Source organism: Haemaphysalis longicornis, unplaced genomic scaffold (genome assembly GCF_048455015.1).
Source record: "Haemaphysalis longicornis isolate Haplotype H1 unplaced genomic scaffold, Haemaphysalis longicornis Haplotype H1 scaffold_1, whole genome shotgun sequence".
Taxonomy (NCBI): Eukaryota; Metazoa; Arthropoda; class Arachnida; order Ixodida; family Ixodidae; genus Haemaphysalis; species Haemaphysalis longicornis.
The window spans coordinates 212,118,831-212,124,854 of record NW_027526203.1 but is presented as its reverse complement, the minus strand read 5'-3'; the positions used below and the strand labels follow the sequence as shown (position 1 = coordinate 212,124,854).

Sequence of the window (6,024 nt, the reverse complement as noted above, 5' to 3'; positions counted from 1 at the left end):
TCTTTTTATTTTGAAGGTTCAAATTGGTGTTTCACGTGTCAAAGCTAAACTTGGGGCATGAGGCGCACCGCTTATGGAAACGAGCGATCATTGCATACGAGCAATTATTTTTTTGCGTTTGAAAATTTCTTGCGAGTAGAGGAGTATATGAGGGGATGTCTTCTTCTTTACAGTGCTATTATGCATCCAAACATGGCCTTATTCAATGAACAGCTGAATACCTTTTCCACACCCTTTTAACACCCTAAGGTATTGAAGGTATTGAAGTTGATCAACACCCTTTTTTTCATACAAAAAGGGTGTATAGCTAGGAAAAGGGTGTTGATATTCAAGAAAAAGGGTGTAAAAGCCTCCCAACACCCCTTTTCCACTTATGCTACACCCTTTTTGGCTAAAAGGGTGTAAAAAAGTTTAGTGTGGGTGGAAAGGGGTCTTGAGGACAGGCCCACATGGAGTGCGCCAGCGGGGCTCAGTTCCCCAGGGTGGGCAATTTGGCAAGGGGAATTGCGAGGGGTGAATTCGGTGCAGAAGTGCTCGGCAGGCCAAGGAGTGCGTCTACAGTAGTCGCCATAAGCGCTCCTGATCGTTGGTTAGCCTGGCTGACCTGGCGCCGTGGTAGGGAGCGAGGCTGGCACCGGCACGGATTGTAAGTCCTCGTGCTGCGTTGCGTGCTGCCTCATTTCCCCCCAAGCCGGTGTACGCCGGGGTCCAAACGATGTCTACCAGGGAGGTCGGAAAATTTTGAAGGAGAATTTTGGACGCCATGGGTAATATGTACCCACGGGCGAATTTTTCATAGGCCGCTTTCGAATCCGTGATTATAATTGTGGGTGACGGCCGAGTCGTTAGTGCGAGCGCTATTGCTGCATCCTCTGATGCTGCCGGAATGTTGGTGCGGACTGTTGGGGAGTTAACAGGGGGGTCATTCGGGCTTTTAACAACTGTGAGAGCAAAGGCGCCGATGTGGCGGTATTCTGCCACATCTACATATAGGATGTCAGGTTTGATGGGTAGTTTCTTGGTGAGCGCCCGCGCCCGTTGCTCCCTTCTACCTCTGTGGTAGGTGGGGTGCATGTTCCTCGGAATAGGACGCACACGGAGGTAGTCGCGGATAGGCCGAGGGATGGGGATAGACAATTCAGAACAGACTGGGGCCCCGATACCAAAACGCATCAGTATATGTTGGCCAGTGGGAGTAGTTGAGAGACGACGGAGCTGATTGATATGATGCGCCTCGACCAATTCTTGGGCGGTATTATGAACCCCGAGGCGCTCAAATCTGGCAGTGGATGTACTCAGAGGAATTTGTAGCGCAGCTTTGTAGGCCATTCTGATAAGACAGATAATGTTGGTCATTTCTGCGTTCGAAACACAAAGGTATGGGAGAGAATATGTTACACGACTGATGATGAAGGCCTGGGTAAGCTTGATTCTCTCCGTTTCCTTATACCATGGTGGCGTCCGGTAATTCGTCGGATGAGTCCAATTGTTTGAAAAACGTGCGAGCTTAACTGCTATATATATTAGAGAGTTTTAGTACAGCGTTTGTTGCCTTTGCGTACGCTAAACGCTAAATATTTTGCGTCCCGCTACGTAAACACCGCGAGCGGAGTTTTAGTAGCGCGTCTCATCAGTTTTGCGTAGCGGCACGCTAATGCATACGGCGCCATCTCTCTAATGTTTTGCGAAATGACTCGCCGGCTGATCTGCGAGCGGAGTGCCGGAGTGCTTGGAGATTTTACGACTATCCAAACAATTGCAAACAAACGCTTTTCTGTTAGTATTGAATGCAACACGGCCACATCACGGCATGAATATTCTCTTACCTCAGTACGTTCCATAAAGACACCGTTGAAGTCCCGCGGAACTTCTCGCGTGCGAACGCACAGAACGCCCTGAACCATGGCCCTGAACCGAATGCCCGGGTTTGACGCATACATTTTATTCAACTTCAAAAGAATCCAGAGAGGCGTTTCGAACGAACACAACGTCACGACATGCGTTGCAAGTCTGAACTGCGATCGACCGGCGATCGGTTGCCTCCTCCTGCCCGTAGTAAATTCGGCGCTCACCTCGCGAGTGGTTTGCGGGGTGGAACAGCGCTGCGCATTTCCGCCTCCGTGATGGCGGCATCTAGATCATTATTGGGTGCTCCTTGATATGATGGAAACTGCTGCGGGTCTCCTGAGGAAGATATAAGGAGCAAACTCTATCAGATAGTTGCTGATTAGTACCCGGGAACTTTTGTACGATGGCTGTGAGCCGATGACGCTGTTTGGTCTTTGCGCGAGCGGGGTCTAAGAGGTGTCTCAAGAGGGCCCACGTTCTCCTCATTCCAAGGTTGCCTTTCATGTTATTGCAAATTTCGTGCCAGTGACTCTCAGCAAGTTGGACACATTTGTTGCTTTTTCTGGTCTTGAGTGGCATTCAAGGACTGTCCCGCCGAGGCGATCTGAGCGTAAGGGGGTGTTCTTCGCCGCGGTTGGTATCGGCGCGGGAGTCCGGCATAGCCAGTGATATGGGACCCTTCGCAGACAATGCACTTCGGGGTGCACGGATGAGAATCAGCGGGATTGGGGGCCCCACAGCGGGGGAAACGAGGGGGATCACGGGCTTTGGGTCACACATCCTGTCAATGGCCAGCGCACCAGCACGTAAGGCACGCCTCAGTCTTGCGGCGAAAAAAAATTGCAGTGGTACAACGTAGACTGGTACCGGATCTAGAAGGGAACTTTTTGGCCGTCGATTAATATCTGGGCCATGTTGGATGAGTTCAGGCGCTTGGCGTCCAGAATGGGGAGCTCCGGGTTGTAAGTACATATGCTGTCGAGCACATGTTGGGGGCTATCATCTTCACGAATATTAAAGATGACTCCAGTGACCGTGTTGGATGGGGCGGCCACGTGTGTGGAGCCGGGTGACACCTTACAGTAAAAGTGGCATGAACAAAAATATTATTTATATCTATCACACTCAGATAAAGACTGATCCGCCAGTCGAAACGTCAGGAAGCCACTGTTTTTGTTTGTAATCGTATATATATATATATATATATATATATATATATATATATATATATATATATATATATATTGGGAGCAATAAATCTTGAAAGATGGGAGAGAACACGAGAAAAGAAAACTTCGAACAAGGTAGAAACCACGATTGTTGCCAACGTCTCAGAAAAGAGACTTGCCTTCGTCAGGGCAAACCCTCGCCTGGGGCAAACCCTAGCCTGGCTGCACCAGGCGAGGGTTTGCCCTGACGAAGGCAAGTCTACCTTGTACGAAGTTTTCTTATATATATATATATATATATATATATATATATATATATATATATATATATATATATACAGTCAAACCAGTTTATAGCGAACTGCAATATGCACTTCGATTAGTTCGATATATCGAATAGTTCCATATAGCCGAACCCGCCTATAACGAGCTGATTGTTACGAGTTCGCAATCCGTGGGAGCTCTCCCAACTCCACCATCCCCGCATGCAGAAACGAACACAGTAAAGTAGCCATTACCACACCCAAAGTAATCCATCTATTGCAAGTAATAAAGCTACTTTCTGCCCCAATTGCCTACTATGCTTCAACTAGCATAGCATTCTCTACACGGAACATTGTTTGCACCAGTTCGAGTCCGCGTCCTCCAAAATCGAAGAAGCATTGGCGGAGCACATCGACCACCGAAAGCGCTTCATTATAAGCGTCGGACGGCTCTCACTCGTGACATCATCGGGAACATATTGGCGAGCTCTTGCCACAGTTCACTAATGCTGCTGTCTTGGCCCGGACTCGCTGACTGGGCGGGTTCGTCGTGAGTCCCGCGCGTCAGAAACAGTTACAGCAAGTGTCGGGCGCGTCGCTCCGTGCGACGCGCAATGTCAGTCGCGGCTCTTGCTCCGTGGTCGCGGCTAATCCACATCTCAATCGCCGCTTCGAGACCATGCATTTCGGCGGTCTTTCTAGGCGCACAGAGTTCGATATATCCGATGTGAACTTCGTTATAAGGAATATGCTTCCCATGTATTTCCGTAACGGATATATTTTTGTTTGATATATAGCATAATTCGCTCTATCCGGGTTCGTTGTAGCCGGGTGTGACTGTATATATATATATATATATATATAAAGTCTAGTTCACTTATAACAATATCCAAGTGCCAAGAAAATCCCATCGTTATAACCGATAATCGTTATAAGCGGGTCGAGAAAAAAAAAGCCACAAGAGAGATGAAAACATTTTATTAGCATGCAAGTGAGGTAGTGCAACTACTCGTTTGCAGAAAAGCCATAGTCAGTCAGCTTTCACTGCTTCACGCGAAGCTGACGCACATCTTTTTCGAGAGCATCTAATTGCTCCACATAGCTGAGCGGGAGGTCCTTCGCGAAAATGAAGTCCCGTAGGGACTGTATCATTCGTTGTGCCTCGTGCGATGACGGTACCTGGGTAGGCTGCTCAGCCGCGTCTTCGTCGTCGTCGCTCTCACCGCTGTCCGCTGCACCACGCACACTCGCAACGATCGCCTCGTCACTGAGGCACTCGGACGTTTCCACACCATCGTCGGCATGGAGAAAGTCGTCGAGACCCGACGCGTCTTCTTGAAGCGCCGACCATAACTGTGGCACCCCTTCATCGTCGGGTGCTTCCGAGGCCTCCCCTGGGATCGCTTCCTCCTCGCCTGCTTCCTCCTCGTGACGTCGCCGAACGAAGCCAGCTTGCCGAAAGCAGTTTCGCACCGTGGAGGGGCCAACTCCACACCACGCTCCGAAGATAAACTGCGTGGCCATGAGCAGTGTTATCTTCAGGTCAGGTTCCTGGCTTCCCCGTGCGGTGTTGTCCACTCCACGTTCAGCAAAAGGCTGTCGAGGACGCGCCGGCGATATAGCACCTTGAAGTTGGCGATCACGCCGGATTCAATTGTTATATCCGATATATTGTTATAAGCGGTATCGTTATAAGTGGATTCGACTGTATATGTATATATATATATATATATATATATATATATATATATATATATATATATATATATATATATATATATATATATATATATATATATATATATATATAGCGAACCAGAATAGGAAATGACGGAATATATATATATATATATATATATATATATATATATATATATATATATATATATATATATATGTATATATATAGCGAATCAGAATAGGAAATGACGGACTCGTAGAAATAACACAAAAATACGGGTTGGCAGTCAAAAAAACCTCGGAAAGCAAAGGGGAGGTTGTGGCTGGTCATTGAAACAGATAAAGAATTGGGGAAGAATCAAAGAAAGCGGAGAAAAAATGTCCGCCAGGTGGGATCCGAACCCACGACCTCCAGAATACCGGTCTGGTGCGATAACCACTACGCTACCGGCGGGGCGATCCCCCCCCCCCCCCCCGCTTTCTGGGGTATTTATGTCAATGTAATTTTTTCCTGTGCTTGGGGGTGGTAGCCAGCGCCACTCTGACTTCTCGTGGTAAAGGGGACCTTCTTTTTAATCCCCGCGCCGTGACTCGAGTGTCTACGACATGTCGAGAGTGGTCAACCAGCGTTGAACCCTCTTAAGCTCCCTATGGCACCAAGACTTCCAGAACAGAGGCCCTCGCTATGCATGTAGCGAATCAGAATAGGAAATGAGGGGCTGGTAGAAATAACACAGAAATAAGGGTTGGCAGTCAAGAAAACCTCGGAAAGCAAAGGGAAGGTTGTGTTAGGTCATTGAAACAGATAAAGAATTTGGGAAGAAAGAAAGAAAGCGGAGACAAAATGCCCGCCAGGTGGGATCCGAACCCACGACCTCCAGAATACCGGTCTGGTGCGATAACCACTACGCTACCGGCGGGGCGATTCTCCCCCCACCCCTGCTTTCTGGGGTATTTATGTCAATGTAATTTTTTCCTGTGCGGTGGTAGCCAGCGCCACTCTGACTTCTCGGGGTGAAGGGGACCTTCTTTTTAATCCCCGCGCCGTGACTCGAGTGTCTACG

General features: G+C 48.2%; 1 non-coding gene across 1 annotated transcript; it reads right to left on the bottom strand.

Moving 5' to 3' along the window:
- Nucleotides 1-5,341: 5,341 nt before the first annotated feature.
- Trnat-ggu (transfer RNA threonine (anticodon GGU)) lies at nucleotides 5,342-5,414 on the bottom strand. Its single transcript has one exon. It is a non-coding gene; the product is annotated as a tRNA-Thr (tRNA).
- Between the last annotated feature and the right edge of the window lie 610 nt (nucleotides 5,415-6,024).